This window comes from Anser cygnoides, chromosome 8 (genome assembly GCF_040182565.1).
Source record: "Anser cygnoides isolate HZ-2024a breed goose chromosome 8, Taihu_goose_T2T_genome, whole genome shotgun sequence".
Taxonomy (NCBI): Eukaryota; Metazoa; Chordata; class Aves; order Anseriformes; family Anatidae; genus Anser; species Anser cygnoides.
In genome coordinates, this window is record NC_089880.1 from 19,350,973 (window position 1) to 19,369,997 (window position 19,025).

The 19,025-nt window shown below is 37.5% G+C and overlaps 1 long non-coding RNA gene across 1 annotated transcript in view; it reads left to right on the forward strand.

The window, feature by feature from the left end:
* Nucleotides 1-833: 833 nt before the first annotated feature.
* The window catches only part of LOC136791373 (uncharacterized), a 151,625-nt gene continuing 133,433 nt past the window's right edge, over nt 834-19,025 (forward strand). Inside the window, exons 1-2 of the long non-coding RNA XR_010833227.1 lie at nt 834-2,320; nt 10,595-10,729. This is a non-coding gene — a long non-coding RNA (uncharacterized lncRNA). The remainder of the gene's footprint in view (nt 2,321-10,594; nt 10,730-19,025) is intronic.

The window sequence follows — 19,025 nt, forward strand, 5'->3', positions numbered from 1 at the left end:
TTCTAATCAATGTGTCCATGCAAGAAGCACATAAAAGTAGACTTCTGCAAAATGTCTCCAAGCTAATTCTGCTTTCTACAGGTAGCTTCTGTAAAAACAGAAATCTCTTCATTGTATTTATCTTCACTTTTTTTTTTTTTTTTATTCTTGTTGAATTGTGTATTGCACATTTTCCTTTGTACTTCTGTCCATAACTGTGTTGCTGCCTCTTTGGGTGATTTTATCCCATGAAAAGATGGAATTGAAAGACCGTATCCACATTTTAATGTGAATAAAAAGAGAAAAGTGAATAAAATCTTAAAGTCAGAAGTGAGAGAGATGGCGTTTGAAAATTCCTTAAATGGACTATTTTATTCTAAAACTTGAGTACACTTTCTTGTGAGCCAGGAAGAAAATAAGTGAAGTTTATTCAGCATTTTTCTGTTTTTCTTGGACTGGCATTTCTACAATTTGAATCTAAAGGATCCCCATTAGACCAGGTTAAAATGCTAATCGGAGGCTAGTTCTGTTTTGTTGTTGTTGTTTGTTTTTTCTCTTCCAGAAAAGAGAAATAAAAACTTGTGTTTCTTTCTTTTTTTTTTTTTATTTTTTCTTCTTTTAGGGATGAATTCTTTCTCTTCATTTCACAGTCTGTAAATGCTATTCCCAAGCATCCCCAACAGGCAGTGTTTCTAGGACTATAGGTCTAATCCATCTACTGGAACATCAACTACAAAGTGCTGTGGATCCAGCCATGAAGTACTATGGTCAGGAGGGCTACTCTCTTCTCCTGCTTCTGATTACTTAGGCTGAGCATTGGGAATGTCATAAATCCCTGATGGCTGAGTACAGGGGTTTTGTATTAAAAAAAAAATATATCTTTTTTTTTTTTTTAAGGATTTCATCCACTCCATTAATTTTCAAAATAAAAATTAAACCACTAGTGAAAGCTTTTTTTTGTTTTTGTTTTTTTTTTTTTTTCCTCCCCCCAAAAATAAAGGTGTCTAGAAAGTATTCATTAACTTTCCCGTGGTAACTTTTACGATCCTTTGATTCAACAGCAAGAAGAGAAAACACTTATATGCTTCTGTTACTAATGATGTTTGCGTGGTCTTATGTAAGACACTGCCATTTCAGTCTTTATGTCTCATTATCAGTTGGCTATGCCTGCTAGATAATTTTAAAGTATGAGAGTGAAGAATTAAAAAATTGGGGCTATTTCTAAACAACCCTTTCAACATTGGGTTTCTAGAGAAAGTTAGCTTTGCTCACATGGGCTTTACTGCTTCCACTGTGAATCAAGATGTGCAAAGGAACATTTGTTGTGTCTTCTGTTGGAGTAAATATATGGCTTCAGGAATGAAGGGATTAATGGGGTAATTTAAATTTGTAATATTTGTTCATTTAAATGTCTTAAATGGAAATATCATCTTGGTTTTAGATGTCTGTTTTCTGCTTTTGGGAATTTCAGTTCTCAGAGCTGACTAAGGGTATCTGTTCTCCACTGCTTTCTCATGGTGCCGCTCTTTTTTCCATCTTGTGCTGCTGCATGTTTCAGAAAGAGACTTTGCCTTGGTTTCTTGGAACTCCTGTGTTTGAATGAGTAATGACTTCCTTTTCTTTTTAGATTTTTTTTTCTCTGAATATGGAGGAGTTGGTGTTGTATACATAATTTCTGAAATGGTAACAATCTTTTTTCTTACAATAAAAATCCCTAGTTTCAAATGTCCTTTCATTTTTGAGTGTTTATAAAGAAAACTTTTCCATTTCGTCACTTGAAATGATCCCTAATCTTGGACTGAAGGTCTGTGAGCCCCATTTTTATTTTATTTTATTTGTTGTTGTTGTTTCCCAGGATTACCTTCATAAATGTTGCCACCTTGTATGGCAAAGAAATGGTAGCCCAACATGGCACCTCAGAGAAAGACACTCCCTCCATGCAACAAGTGTCAAACTGCTGCCCGCTCAGACCCATTCTCATGCAAACTGCTAGAATTCTTTCTGTGCCCAAACAAACCAAACCAAAATTCAGCTGGATTCAGATTCAGACACAACTTTTTAGTGCTGACTTTTTTTTTTTTTTAGCAAAAAAAAGAAGAAATCCCTGCACCTCATCACACCTGGTGGGTGCAGGCCGCAGGTAGGCCTCAGGCAGGCCGCAGGCCTCACTGTGAGGGAAGGGCCCGGCAGCGCTACCAGGGTGGGCTCCTTGTGAGCTGCTCCTGCCCGAGCTGAAGGGAGCTTGCAGGTGTTATAAATGGCTGAGTCATTCCAGGCCTGTCCTGGGGAGATGGCACAGGGGGAATCTTGTGCAAGGCCAGGGCAGCGGTGGCATGTGATGGTGGGTGTCTGTGGTTAGCTCTGAGAGTTCATTCCCCTGCATGCTGAAGGGAGAATTGTGCAGCTGTGTGCAGAAAAGAATTTAATTTTTGTTGTTGTTGTTGGCTTAGTGTAAACAGATGTTTGAGGCATTCTGACATTAATGAGGAATTTCTACCCCCACATACAGCATTACGATTGCCCGCGGAATCCTGCAGGCCTCGTATGTTTTAAGCTGCAGCAGTACTCTGACAGTCATCATTCTGTGTCAGAACAAAACTACCTCGTAGGAGCGATGCATAATGTCTGGTATATTAATCATTAGCAATATTTTTGTAGCACTCAATTATATTATGAAGGCTGGGTTATGTTCTGATCTTCCTAATGGTCATGTAAAGTACTGAAGCCTCTATTATTTTATAATAAGTAACGCATATCCGACAGAATAATGCATTATGCACATCCTCTCCTATATGACTCTAAAGGTCAGCTGGTAACTTGAATATTTTTGTCCTCTAGAACATTTCTTCAAAGGTTGATTAGAAAGAACATCTTCTCTTTTCAGTATGTTCTACCAGCAGGCTATCACTTACAGTACCAAGTTTTGACTATTTTATTTTATACAAAGTAAAATTGCATGAGCATGGCCATTGCTCACATTCACTTACAGTTATCAATTTAAAAGCATTTCAGGATCAAACTAAGCCAGCTTTTACTGTGAGGTATGACAAAGAAAGCAGCCCAAATGCTGCAATTTACTTTAGGTAGATGTTTCAAATTCAAATGTAATAACTGAGATGCCAACAGATACTGCCCTAATTTATAGATTCTGGCATTGCTAACAGGTGCTCAGTTCATAGTCTCATTGCTGTTTCTTGCAAAAAATGTATATGTAGACCTTTATTTTTAAAGTCTCCAACCCTGCAGTAAGCTTCAGTGATTGTCAAAATCTGTATCTCATTTCAAATATATAAAACTCTTCTGTTTAGTGGTGAAAAATATTCTGTCCAAAGGTATTTATTTAAAGTTTAAATATCCTATCCTATTTGAATTCCCTTGAACATTTACTCATTTTCACAAATGCAAACTTACAGTTTAATTTCTGCTTTTCTTGTTACTATGCTATTCAGAAAAACACATGCAGAAAACAAGCATGTTTTGCTTGTTTTCAGTAAGCATGTGTATTACATTTGTGAGACACAGAAGACTTATCTAAAACTGCTTTGCCTGCTAACAGCTGACGGGAGCCATGCACATGAGGTCCAACTATGCTTAAAGAATCAGCTTAGCTTTGAACATACAGATGCTACTCATATGTGCAAAAGATAAACCCTTTGTTAAAGCTTTGGTCTAGAAGGGTGTTATTGGCAAATTGAAGAAGAGAATAAAATCTGTATCTTAACAGGCCAGCCTAGTAAAATGAATAAAAATGTCGGATTGGACCTGATATAGTAAGAGGTATGCCTATGACCTTTGCTTTCTCAAATGTTTAGTGTTTAGATCTGAAGTGGCTGTTTCAAATGCTGTACACTTTCTTGGTTGTTGTTGGGAAGTTCCTATTTGATAGCAGTGAATTATTGTGATGGGTTAGTCTGGCAGAAAACTGGCTGGAGAATTTTGTGATAGCTTTGGGGCCAGACCCCAATCAACAGGCCATATGTTTAGATCCTTCTCCATAACAGATGACTGTGCATACGCGCTCCCAGGTGCAATGTCATTGGGATTGTATTTACAAACATAAACTAGTGACATTCAATTATGTTTATAGGCAATGTTGTAAAAGCCACAGAGGAAGTAATTTACAACACCGGCACAGTATGCAATTCTTTGCTTATAATCAATTTTTCATTATATAGGAATACGGTATACCATGTTCTTTTTTGTTTTTCTAATCTTATGAAAGTTGGTAATGTGTAAAGTTTGCCCCTTTCAAATAACTGACATTTGAGAAAATATTGGGACAAAAGAAATTGCTAATAAAGCAATATCAATATATTTTTATGAAGTTTTTAATTAGAAATGAAAACCTGCACCATCAGTGTTTGGGCCAGTTCCTGAAATGTATCTTACTCTTTGTTTCTGTTTAGCCATCAGTTACTGAAATAAAACATTTATTGCTAATTTTCTCATACCACTTTCTGAGACACCGCAAGTTGTTTTCTACTATGACCATAAAAGAGCTCAATTTATATCTCATGGGGACGAATACTGACAAATGTTTTCTTAAGTAACAACTACTCTGCCATGTAAGTATCCATGTATATCATGTGATAGGTGTTTTAATTTTGGAAGTGTAATTACTGTCAGCGACTTGACAGTACCACAGCCCCAGTGCTTAGAAGGTTAAAAGCCGCTTTCAGATCTACAGTTTGCAAAGTTTAGTTTTAATTGGTTGGCTTGCTCTCCTGAGATAAGAAGTTAGGAGGTATTGCCAATTCATGGTGATGATAGTTCCGTTGAAACTAGCAAATAATTTTGGGGGGCCTAGTGAACAATCAGCAGATGGTATTATTTTTATGGGTTTCAGGTGAGGACCAGTTTCTAGAGACTAATGACTCAGTGGGCTCTCCAGTGTTGTTTTTAGCTTGCCCGGGGACTAAAGTACAATTTTGCCTTTAAACTTGGAGGGAAGTCTTAGGTACTGACTTTCATTGTGGGTGATGAATTAATATGTATGTTAAATCAAGAATAGTTTTTGAGCAATATTTTCTGCCATTGTTCAGTTCGTATTTTATTACAAATTAATAAAAGAACCATATTATTAATAGAATGATTAATTTAGTGGGTAGTAAATTAATTCCGCTATTCTGACTTTATTTAACAAGTGGATTTTATCTCTCTGCTCTTTTAACTTGGACGACTCATGTGGCCCTTTAGAAGATAATGCTGTTCAAGCATGCATTGTATGCCTTTAAAGAACTAATTTCTAGGAGAGTCCGTTTATAAGAACTGAGATTGCATTAGAGTCCATATTCTAAAAATTACTTTAGCTGAAAGTTTGGATGTGATATTATACGAAACAAGATTTTCTAAGGAAGAAATATTACATATTGTATTCCATCTTGAGGGTAACAAATGGCTAGTCTGATCTTGAAAAGTGGATATGCTCATTTAGACAGTAGAGCACACTGTCGCTTTTCTGCTGTTACAAGGTGACTATTAAACCCAACTAAATCTAAATATTATGAAGAAATATTGGTCAAGTAATTAGTCACAACTAATAAGACATTTCACATTCTGGAGGCAAACTTGTATTGAATGTTCTTTCTCTTCTTGCACTCCTGATACATTTTTTTTCAGAAGACATTTCTATAAAAATCAGTACATTTTTACCAGGTATTTGTAGTTTTGGATCTAGTTATATTAGATAAATTATCCAATTTAATTCTTCCAATTCATATATTTTCCTGTCCAATTTAAAAACATTTAACCTAATTTTCAGTAGCAGCAAAATATATAGTTACCATTTTCTGCCTTTTTTTTGATGGAATGACAGAATTCAGTATTTGATTAAAAATGGTGGTCAGTGGTCAGACCAGCTTAAATAAGATATGAAAATTGTGAAGATGTGTAAGGTAATACTTTTATTATACCTAAAAAGTAATAACTTTAGTACAAGGTAATGCTATAATGTAAAAACATGAGGCTAATATATTCACAGAAAATAATAGGAATTTATATATGGCCATCTACTTATGGACTGTACAGGTTACAACTTGACCTTTGCTCCTCTATACGTTATCTTTTAGATTATTTCAGGGTGAAGTTTGCTTTTGCAAGAAACAGCATATGATTTTTACAACACTTCATAGATTCAACAAGATGATGATAGTTTCTGTATATTCATGTTGGAAAGCTCGTTACACTGGAATAATCTTCTTATATCAAATGATAAGTATAATCTCAGAAAAAAATGTTATTTCACATCTTGCTTGTCTGATTTCAGATAGTGCAATTAAAAGCAATGGACATAAGCAAATTTTTACCCCTTGAGTACCAAGCTTAATGTACCAGCATTGATTGTATTGTGCTGTGTTGATCTTGTGAGGTGTGTTCATCCTGATGGATAAAATGGGACACAAACATGTAATGGCAACTGTACAGTAATCACTGAAACAAGTATTAGACTTGAACTGGACATACAATATCAAACACACTAGTTCTCATCAGAAAAGGAACAGGTAAACTGGAACAGCAGACATATTTTCTGGGACACACACAAATATATATTACCTGTACTTCTGTTGTATTTATAAGTTGGAATATATTCTCTGTCAGTTTTAAGACAGTGGCTGTAAAGCTCAGAGTTACTGAAATAAAGCATCATGCCTTGATAAAACAGTTTTCTATCCTGCAGCTTCTCAGTGAACAGACGACAACTATATTTAGTGGAGCCGAGTCTTTATTTCCCAGTTTTAGTCAAGAAATTGGACAAGGCCAGGGAAACACGGGTCGAAAGCTAAGAGTAATTCAGTCCTTGTTTATGCTACTGAAATCTTGCTAGTCTTTGATTGCCATCTTAGAGTATTTGAACTGCTCACTTAGGAAATTATATGTAGTAAAGCAAATTGAAGGCAGGTGCAGCTACTTATCATGTACAGGCATAGGCACCTCTTTGCTGAAAACATGCAAATCAAATTTGGAAGTAATAGTAGTGGCTCTGCAAACCACAGGATCAGTTAGATGTTTGACAGGGAAGAATGTATGTTAGCAACATTACTTGACCCGTGTTCCAAGGGCAACCATAATTCTATGCGGTGGAGCCATAGATCATTGAGAAGATGGTCTCATAAAGAAATTGTGTCAGGCAAGGTCATCTTCCTCTTGTCCAGCTTCCTGGCCAAATAAAATGCAACTCATAAAATGCTCACTGCACGTGCTCTTTAAATGTCTCTTTGCAAAAGACACTGATGACTGAAAAATTAATCACCGCAGTTTACTCAATGAATAGATGCTGAATAAATCTTTCTGCTTATAGGATGACCATGAACAAATAGCAAAGTCTTTAAAGTTAGTCTTTATTTGATATTTTCTGAATAATTTTAATAACAGCAAATCTATTCCTTTCTCACTGCTTCATATACCAGATTGAAGCCATGCTGAAGATTAGTTGCAAGTGAAATGTCTGTTATTGATTCCCCTTCAGGTGAAGAATAACATGTTGAGTCAGGTGGGATTATCATACTTTAGCGCTGTGATAGACCTGCTGTTTACAGTATCCCTAATGCTAAAACCATCTGCTTGGGAGTGCTTCACTAGCAGAAAAACTGCAGCATGCTTGGGGTGTCAAGTGCCTCTCTTGTGTTGAGACTTGCTCCTGTGACTTGCTGTGCGTCGGGGCACCCCACTGCTCTCTGCCCTGGTGATGGCAGCACTGCCAGGGCTTGGGCAGGGGCTGCATCCCCCAGACACCTCTGCTCCATGCAGCCTGAAGGCTGGAGGGCACATGGGGCGTCCTCCTCCTGTGTAATGTCACTTGATGCTATGAGATCCTTCAGTGCGCAGCTGGCCACGCACGGGCTGTGTGTGCGAGGCATCTGCTATTGCTTCTCCAGCCAGGTCTGGCCTGGGGGTATGAGAGCAAGCAGCTAGGAAAAGAGCAGAGAAAGAAGTCTGCTTATTTTGGATACATCTTTTGGCCCATTGGACCAACTTGGAGGCACCCTCACTGAAAATGTGTGTTATTATAAGACCACACAGAAAAGTATAAATTTAATTTTCACTTTGTTACACATTCTTGAGAACATGCAGCCCTGTCCTGTTTGACTGTACTTCATGTCAGCTCTGGCCAGAGGGTTTGGAAATTCTGTCCATCTGTGTTCTTTTCTGTCTGTTTCATCAGATGCTTATGTATGCAGGTTTAAATCATTTTTAATTCCGTATATTCTGATATTTTAGCACAAAGAGTTGTCCAGCTGATGTAGCATATTATGGCTTCTGTTTTAGTCTATGAGCATAATAGCCAAGCAGGGTAGAGAGTAGTCCTGTACCTGAATGTCAGTGAGGCAGGGTTTTTTCTTTCCTGTCTGTTCTTCAGGTGCCTAACCCAGTCTGGAATGATTGTAAAAAGTTAAATTCTAATTGAATAAAATAATAATACCACCAAATATTTAATTTGGCTAACATAATCATCTGTGTAGTTTGTATTCATTAAGAGATCATAAACTCAAAAAACCCTCCTTCAGGTATTCTCACAGTTAGAAGGGCTACTTCAGCACCCATCTTTACATTTTTGTTATAGAGCAGGTCTCAGAGTCTCCAATAGGTAAATAATACATGATAAAATCTACTGATGTTATGGAACCCTTGACTAGTACTTTTCTTTAAATATTAAACATTATTTTTTGAAGTTGTTTGAACTATGTACGGTTTTGCACAACAATTTTCCTGTTAGAAGGGAAATATGCCATCCTCAGCCAGTTTTTTATTTGATGTCCATGAATACTAATATTATGTAGAATCTCTTATTTACAGTAGTATTTCAGAATAAACCATATGCAAGTTCTGTAATTATTTAAACCTGAATGAAGGTAAAGGAAAAACTTTTGAGCCTGAGTTGCAAACTTCATGCTTGTTACTTGCTAATGCAACTTGCAAAATCATCTGCTTTTTTTTCTTCATTGCTTAGGCCCCCCCAAAGTTCAGTGCTTTAAACATAAGCAGGCAAATAGACCTTCTGCAAGTAGTTTTCCTCTGCACATTTTCATTAAATGCTGAAGAAATTCCCAACTACAAAGCTTGATTTGATTTTGGTAAAGGAACATGTAATGCTTTCTGTATTCCCCCACCTAGCAGTCTGTCTCAGCCTCTGAAATTTGAGCATATGTTCTTCTGGAAAACAGAGTTAGGACAAAGGAAAAATAATTGCTAGAAAGAAACTTTCCATAAGATATGTGGCTTAATAAAGGCTGCATTTCAGCAGAGTGCTACAGCAAACACATGCTGGGCCTCCAACCATCCCCTGTCTCTGAGAGCTTCAGTGACACAGTCATTTAACGCAGGGATTTTATATGCATCCAACAGAGGCTGTCTGTTATATTGATCTTAGAAGTTTCCTAGTACAATATTAATTTGCTGTTGTGTCAGATCTAAATGGCTGGTTCCTCAACCATTTCTCAGACAAAATTTTTATGCTTTGGAAACTCTGGAAAAACTCCAGAGCGTAGTTTATTCATAGTTTGGAGCTGGATTCATTATTAATTATATTTATAATGAACTTACATTATTTATGCAATGAGATTTATGGAAAACAGATTAATGAATGAACTGGGAGGGTTGCCCTTCCAAATATAGCCCAAAGCCTTGGTTGAATGCACTACATAGTGAAAATTAAGTTATTTTGTCTGTCAGATTTCCACAAAATTAGGCTTAATGCCAGCTACAGGGAATATGGAGTACTTGGTTTCAGAAAAAGGAAAGAGGGATTGATTTAACTGATGGGAAGAAAGATTGCTATTTAATAAGACTGTAGATACACCATAATGGGATATTTGTATGCATACTTGTAGATTTAACAACTATTAACGTGTTCTCTGTGGGGTGGGCTGTGCAGTTATGCTTCAGAATACATTTATTTTCCTGGGCTGATTACTGGTCTCATACTTTACAAAAGATTTATTCCATATGCCAGTTGTGTGGTGCTCAGATGCTGCACTGCTTGTGCATTATAAATGCTTACAGTCTGTAGGAGTAGCAACTAAGTGGACTCTGTGACAGGGGATCCAGTACTAATAAAATTTGGCTTGCTGAACTAAAATCCCAAAGAGAAATGGGAAGTAAGTTTCAGCTTGCAGCAGTGCATGCTGCTATATATCTCATACACCAGCATCAAAGTTTTCATCACAGCTTCCAGGTTGCAGATGAGCAAAAGGAAAAATCATCATAAACAGGCATGGACTCACTCACCCACATTGTCCAGCAGAGCTGATCCAAGTAGCTTGGCAGAAGCACATGCACACCACCCAGCTTTAGATCTCTGTATGAAATTAATACCAGAAAAGAGATGATATTTTGATTTCCAACACAATAATTAATGATAACAAGGTTAAGGGAGCAGAGGGACACCAAATACATGTTTTGTTTTAATAAATTATACTACCAGATTCCAAGCTTGTAGAACAACTTCCAGAATGCTTTGTCAGTACAACCATCTGGGAATGTGGCCTGTATCATTTGAATTATGAAGAGGACATGAAATTCGCATGATAGGACTGTCATCATCTGCCTCTGATGTGTACATTTATGTACTTATTCTCTGTGTATTTAGATTTTTTTTTCTTCTTTTATTTTTTAACAGGGACAGTAAAAGTAAAAGGGATAGGATTATTCCTCTTCCGCTGCTGTCCTCTTCCCTTAATAATCACGAGGGATCGGTGTCTTTCATGGGAGCAGAGGAAAGTGAAACTTCTGTGACTTCAAGGAGTGGACACAGGTAAAAAGGCCTCATATCTCTGCAGTAAGATAAATTTATTAGAGAAACACCCAGAAAGTTTATCAAAGGGAATGTGATCTCAAATTAAAGTATGATTAATTTGCATTATTTTAAGACTGAATTACAGAACAGAAGTATTTGTGCAACTTTATTATAAACATTTGAAATTAATCTTTTGGTAAAGCACTTTTAATTCTCTTTTGTTCTCATTATTCGGCCTGCTATCCCCCTCTGTGCCTCCTTGGCCTAGAAATTGCTTGCAGTGTCTATTCCTCTTGCTGCTGCTGTACTGTTGAGTAGTACATTTGCTGCCTCTCTTGTATAGTCTCTTCACAGCTCTTTTCATAACCAGTTCAATTATAGCATGCAGAGAATTTTTTTTCCTTGAGTAGCTTTTCTAATTTCGGAACTTTCAATCCCCAGCCAGTAAAGTAATGAACACTCCTTGGTCTTGTAACCGATATTCAAAGTAAAAGAGTTTGCTAGTTATTTTATGTATTCACTGTGGGCAAAAACTCATCCCAAGCCAAAAGGCCTGCAAAAAGGCCCCATCATTCCTAAAGCCCTCAGGGCCTAATTCGCCACTTCATTTTGTGTCAGTGTAACTCACACTGGAGAAATACAACTGTGGATCAGTGAATTTAATTCAAATACTAAATCTTTACTGAGAGGGCTTTATGTGGGTCAAGCACAAGGAAAACGGGGAAACAAATTCTATCCTGTGAACCTACATCCAAAGAGTGGTACTTTTGCGTTACTTGCTAGTCTGGACTATCAGGGACTGTTCCACTTGCATGGAAATTCGGGTCATTACATACTTAATGTAGAATCTCTGACCTATTTCTAGCCACTAACACAAGGCTGTGCAGGGCCACCTTGATGATGTGTGGACGAAAAACATCCTCTGTGGTGCACAAAGGTAGAGAAGCTCCATTCATTGCTCTGTATTAGCTCTTTATTTAGGTACATCATATATCAAGGTGAACATTGAAGTATGGCTTACGTATACATGATGCCATCATGCAAACAGGCTCTCCAAGTAAGAGGAGCCTTTTTTCCTAGATGAACGCCTGGCCCACTTTCGCTGTTGATAGAATTATTTCTAAATCTTTTTGCACAGACGTCAATAGACAAGAATTTGATCATATAAAAAGTTGCAGTATTGCTATAGCAACAACATTGAATGCTCTGATTAAGGGAAATGAATAGCAGAGTAATATAACAGAGTGGTGAATAAGCACTTTAAATAAAGCTAAATAAAATAATAAGCAGCAACGCCAAATGGATGCAGATAATAAACATTTTCACTACCTTTAAGGTAATTCAGGGTGGACTAGGCTTGTAAAGATCAAAATCCTTTTATTTAGGATTGTGATATATGGGAAAGAATATATATCAAAATTTGTTGCTGTGAAGGCTTTACAAGAAGTCTATTGTACTTCTGAGTAGATGTTGCAGTGTTTTATAAGCTGGATGGAAAGATGTTACTTTTTTCTTTCCAAAATATTTTTCATAAATGGTGCAGAATATCTTGACAATTTGCATTAAATCATCAGCTGCAGTGGAGAGTGAGCTTTCTAATGCAGTTTTAGTTTATGAAACTGTTTCTGAAAAATTGGGACTGAGCAATCTGCAGAACACAGAGCTCCATGAATAACCAAACAGCGTGTCCTCGCAGGATGCTTTTTACAGCAGCCTGGGGCAATAAGTCAATGTAAGTTATCAGGCAGGTACCAGTTAATGCTCTAATGGGAAATATGGGTGAAATTAATAAACTATATGTAAAAAAATAGCAACTGAACTAGAAAATCTGGAAATAGTTATAAACTAGGGAAAAGTTATATCTGTATAATCAAGTAGGTATATTAAAAATTAAAATCTTCAAACACAGTGGACACAAGATCACCAAGAATGCCATTTAATCAGTTGGTCCTGAGGTAAGGAGTGTTACAGGAACCATTGAAAACATATGGAAACAAGTGAGCAGTCATGAAGTTTCTGTGAACTGAATGAACTAGAATTTAGCAACCATACAGGATGTTAGCATCCTATTTACTGTCCATATGGGAGACCTGGAGGGAAGCATTGTCTGTTCAGAGGAGAAAATAAGGAACTTGGAAAACGGGAGCTGCCAAAATAACATCAGGCTGTTTGGATTTCCCAAGAGTCGAGAAGACTCAGACTCTGTGGGGTAGTTTGGAAAATGTATCCCAGCTGAGCCTTCAAATTACACTCACTCTCTCCTCTAATTAAGAAAGCCAAGTGTAACACAACAATAGATAAATTTAGGGCAGATGTTAAAAGGTAGGGAAAAAACTATCATTAATTTGGCATGGAAATAAATGACCATCTGTACACTAGAAACAACATATTTCATTCGTTTCAAGACCTGCAAAGTAAACACAGCATGCAGAACTTGGGTGCTGCTTCCTTATAAATGTGAAAATATGCCCCATGATATTCAAATTTAATATCAAAATCAGAGACTACTTTGCCAATTAACACCCTCCTACTTAATCTAAGACAAACATCTGAACATTCTTTATCTAAAGCTGTCCTGCTTAACACTGTACTGAGAATGCATCAAATAGATAAAAGACTAATTGCAAAATCCAGTTTGGGTGAGACTTAACAATTAAAATCACCAAATAATGCAAAATGTGTGTGCATAATCTGCAATGTCCACTAATTGCTGTGAATTTTCCCGTATATTGGATTTCATCAAAAATAACTTCTCATAAGGACAGTCCCAATTAACTTTCAGGGCTAATAGTTCTTTAAATGGTTGAGGTGATGCCACTTTTCAGAATTAAGGTAGCCAAAACATTTTAGATCCTTAGTCTATTTATAGAGCATCAAATCTCTGCCTGTCATCTTGGTAGAAACTGGAAGTTATTCATGTGAGAAGTTTGTCTATATCCAAAGCTATGTATTCCAATTTATTTCCATCAGTCTGCCTGTATTCTTGTCTTAGAACTTCCTTTTATTGAGTGGTTCCTCAAACATGTTGTGCTAAGAAGATGAAATAGTTTCAGTGTACTTATCAATGAACGAGTCATTCTAAAGGGTTGCCACATCTTAACTACAGTAACAGTATAAAACTGTAACCTCAACATCATCAGGTAAAAAACCCTTTGGTTTCACAGATAGGGGTGACTGGAGAAAAGAAAATCTCTCCACAGGTGGACAGCATCAATGTTGTTCTTAAAACCGCAGGTACAGAGGAAATGAGAAAAGACAGGAGAATGTACAAAGAGATGGAGGAGGCTATGAACAGGAAAAAGTAGAGTGTGTTTTTGTAACAGCAAAGCCCAGCCATGGACAGTAGAAACTAGTCTGGGTAGAGAGAAAGAGTGGAAATTTTATAATTAGCCCTGATCTTGAGCTACAGAAAGAATATTTGTATTCCTTACAGGATGTCTAAATAAACATCAGAGATCTTTTCAAGATCAGTGGGGAAAATAGGCAGGGATGTGGTGTGGATTAATTCATTTGATTGGAGCATGTCTGTGTTCTCTCATTTGCTATCCTAGACAAGATGTATTGGAATGAAGAACTTCTGCAGGGCACATGTGTGTCTGCACTTGGTTCAGAGAGATACAAAAAAGTGATAACTTCTTTGGTACTGATTTTCTCAGAATGGGTTTGTTTAAGTTTGTGCAACGTCTTGGAGAACAGTACTGATCCTCTCTCTGACCTGAGAATAGACAGCGGTCTCAGCAGTGGAGCCCAGGGCTCTCGCAGTGTGCAGGAGAGACCGGGGTCAGATGCAGTGGCTAGAGGCAAGAAGACTTCAAAAAGTACAGGACTATAGTGCCAGCTCCCAAACGTAGACACCTGGGGGGTGTTTAGGCAGGCAGAGGCTCTGCAAGCCCAAGCATGGTAATTCTTCCTGGGCCTTTGCTGCCCCTGCGTTCATAGTCTTATTGAGCAGCAATACCAGAGAAATCTTGCATTATTTTGGCAAATCTCTAATTCTGGAGCCATCTAGATGTTAATTCACCTCTGGAAGCAATAACCTACTTGGAGTCTTTCCATCATTTGAATACCATTAGTAACAAACTGGTACTACAGCCTTGCAGCTCCCCTGGTTATGAAAGCATCAGATGATTTCTGCTGTTGCCATTGCATCTTTGTTGACAGGGAAGGTGAATTCAGCCCTCAGTTAAAGTAGGATCCTGCACAGCTGTGTGTATTCACACGGCCTAATGTAATGGAAGACGAACTGCTTGAAATTCCTTTAAATCCCCATTACTCCAGTAAATCCATGCCTATTCAGGTGGCTAAAGGTGTAACATAAAGCTGAGTGTGCAACACTTAAAGGCTGTTGATTCTGGGCAAAAGATAAAATGCTAGAAGAGTGATTAACAGTGCAAAAGAACCAGGGCATGACCATGGATGTAGTTGCCAGTATGGCTCCAGGGGAGGAGAACTATGTGTAGAAGTCAGCTCCAAAGTGCAAGCGTGAGTTTTGCTCATGTTGCAGGGGGGTTCATTACTTTGTGGATCTTTTAACATTTCAAGCATTGTATTTGCTGGGATGATAAAAGACTCCTCACCTTCCCTCTTGTCATTCTTGGTTATCCTGTTCAGGAAAAGCCTTTGCATTTAGCAGAAAGAGAGCAATTGCCAATATGGTAAGAATTATCCTAAATCCTAGATTTTAGTATTTCTCTGTCTTTGGATTTATAGCACGTTTTTCTGTGTCCACATAAATGATTAAGTTGAACTGCTATTTAAAAGTGAGAAGAAATCTTATTTCTTAGAACAGTTAAAGGCTTAGTCACAATGAATCAAAAAAGTAAAAATCTTATTTTTCATTCCATTCTCTCACTTGCTTTCCCTGCTGCTCCTCATTACCCAGATTGCTGAACTCTTATTTGATGATAGAAAGATCCGTGACCTCACCAAAACAATTTTTGTTAACTCAAATCATTATCTTCTGACACAAAGACTGAGACACATCTGTCATTGCTCATATTCTGGGTCACCCTGCAAACATCTGATTATGATTTGATAAACAAAACCATTCCTCCGGTGAATTTTTGACAAAGAGTCTATGAAGAAAGCTGGACAAAACAGTGGAATTTAACTGCTTTGTAACACCCCTTTTGGTGGTGGATTATGGTACTAATCAAGGGCCAATCACTTAAAAACTGGATTAAGAAATAAACAATTTAAAGAGTGAGTCTCTATTTTATTGTAAAACTAATGCTAGAATGTCTGTAAAGATATTCTCATGTTATCTTTCACTTTGGCAAAGAACCAACTGAATATACTGACTGCTTTCTTCATGGGAGTGAATACGATGATGTGATATTTCCAGATCTTCTTTAAAAGAAAGGTGATTCCTTTAATTTAAATCTAATTCATATCAGGCTGAATGTTTTATTTTTTCTTCAGTATAACCTCTACATGAATTTCTAGAAAATTGCTGTATTCTGAAGCAGAATTATATTCCATGTATTTTTCCTAAGATTCAGTCTCCTCAGACATCTTTATGTTGTTTGTTTATTTGGTTTCCGAAGCTTCTCTCTTTCCCTCCTAAATGTGAACCTTGATGATTTTATCTCTTCCCTTACCTTTTCCCTTCATTTAGTTTTGTATTAGCATTTTTGTTAAGATCACAGGAATGGCAACAGTACTCAGGGGAGCATGTGTCTCTCATTTCTTGTGCGTGCCCCTCATTTGGGATCAAATATCTTAAGGATGCATACACACTATGCAATGAATTTGTTTGTCATGATCTGTAAGCAAGGATTTACATGCTACGTGTTCTTTATTCTGAAAGCTTGTTCTCCTGTTTTTACTGTGTATGTTTTTTACATACAGTATTTACGTACAAGAAATCCACACTCAGATGCATTGTCTAGAATTTACCAAAGGGGCAATTACATAGTGCTCACAGAAGTACATAACAGATTTTTTTTTTCTGTTCATTGACAGCAGTTGTAGACTTGCTTGCAGTGAACTAGTTGATTACTTAGACAAATGCTTTGTGACTTGGGTGACTACGTCCCTTAGCATGTTAATGTGTACAATAGGCAGAGCCCAACAGATGAAAATTAAGCAGAATTACTTGTGCTTTTACTGTGAGAATTGCAGAAATGTTTCTTTGCTGTTGCTGTCTTCATTCTTTCCTGTTACGACAGGGTGGTAACTGCAAGCAGTTAGTACTTGCAAAATGACTCAAATGGCAGTTTTTTCCATACGACACACTACCTCTTTGCGGCTCTGTAGAATACTTTACACCAGCCAGCATGCTGGTGCTATGGCTGAGAGTGTAAGCAGTTTTATAGGTTTTCTGTGGACTTTTATTACAGCTGTGACACTAGATTGATGGACTATTTCCATCTTGTTCTCTGTCAATTGTACTCTGAAAGGAGAAGTGACAATGTGATGGATGCATGATAGTGCCACAGTAGGGAGAGAGCTACTGCAATAACAATGGTTTAAACCCTAAGGTGACTTTAACCTCATGCAGTTGCCTTTAATTTATTTTAATCTAAAACCTAACAAAATCTAACACCACCGAATAGAGAGGTGGGAAGGACAGTGGGCTTGTAAAGTATTGTGAAAAAAGATGACAGTCGTTCTTGGAGGTCCAATTAGGGCAATTCTCTGCTTTAAAGGAAGAAGTCCTCCAGGAAGCTTTCAAAGGAGAGAATATTGTTATGCTCTAGACAAAGTCAAAGGTTAGCCTGGCTAGAAAGAAGATGTACTTTCCACTGAGGGAAAAGGGGAAGAAGGGCTTGCTCTTTCACAGCAGGGAATACCCAGGTCTTGCCTGAGGAACAGGATGAACTTGCCAGGGAGCAGGCTTTTGGAGGCTGTGTCAAAAGGAATGCTCTCTGAGACAAGCCAGCGTTTCCTTTGAACACGTAAAGGTTTAAGGTTTATTTACTGTTTCAAAGAACTAGTGGTGTCTTCTCTAGAGAGATGAGAGAAAGTAAGAGGGAATACTCGCAGCACTGCTTTAACCTTTGAAATGCCATCAGTGATTTTATTAAGTTGATGGCTTATTTTTTCAGCACAAAGGGAGAGGACCATGGTCCAGGACAGATGCCAAGGCTGTGTACGCAGTCTTTTATGTGCTTCAGCTGTGTTGTGGTCTAGATGGTGATAAAGTAACACAGCTAGTGTGGGAGTGAGAAGCGAGGGGCTGCCTGCCTGCAAAAGGTCTCTGGTGTGGAAGTTCAGCTCTCAGCCTCACATCTTCCGTTACCATCAGAGTGGGACAGACCAGAACCAGGCTGGTGCAGAACAAAGCCCATGAAATTAGCAGCAGCCTTGTACAAAGATCCTAAGGGCCCATTCCTATCTAACTGCATTATTAAATCCCTCTGTTTGTTACAGTTTCAGAGCACATTGTTCTCAGGTGTGATCCTGAGAGTTTGTTGCTAGAACTGAGCAAATGCTGCAAGACAGTGCCACTTGAATTTTAAAACTGGGTTTGTTCTGTTTCTTTCTTTTGACATACTTGCTGCTCTTATTGTAGGGCATAATTTACCCCCTGCTGAAAGGCGGTGGGACAGCAAAAGTGCTCTATAGCAGGAAGAGCAAAGTGGCCAATTTGAAGTGAATGCTGGGGATGATGTTACAGTTGGCAATGTGAGCATATGCTGAAAATTTTACTCCCTGGTTCTCTAATAAGAAAACTCAGATCTAGTGTTTGACTAAGTGTTTAGTCAAAATCATCTCGACCAATTCTCATTTTGCATATTAAGCAAGCATGGTAAATACAAACCATCGACACCCATAAGCATTTGAAACTAGTGAATAATACAGAACATAGATTTTTTTTTATTTATTTGTGATCAGCTTGTAAATAGAAAAGACCATGAATTAGTGGGATATGCCAATAATTAAAGAATACAAAACCAAATGATTAAGTAAATTGTTTTAGGAGAAGGTCCTCTAATTATTAGTAGCATAAAATAATGTTTTCTAATAAAAATATATTTGATGATATATCATTAGGAGAAGAAAATGTAATAAACATAAATTTTATGCATATGACTGGACTCTTATTTGAAAGGCAATTGACTGAGTTCAGTTCTTGTTTCAGTAGGTTCCATTCAGCCAAAGTTAGTAGAATTGTACCTGCTTTTATCAGACCTGTACTTAGCTCTGTATGACTAAGTACATAGAGGCCTTAAATAAAAGATGAGATGCACATCCAGAGTCTTTGAATAATATTGACAAAAAGTAGAATCGATCCTGAACCAAGTTGATGTTGAAGTGAGATCTTGAAGTCGTGCAGGGATCATAAGCCTTTGATAGCACAGTTAATAAA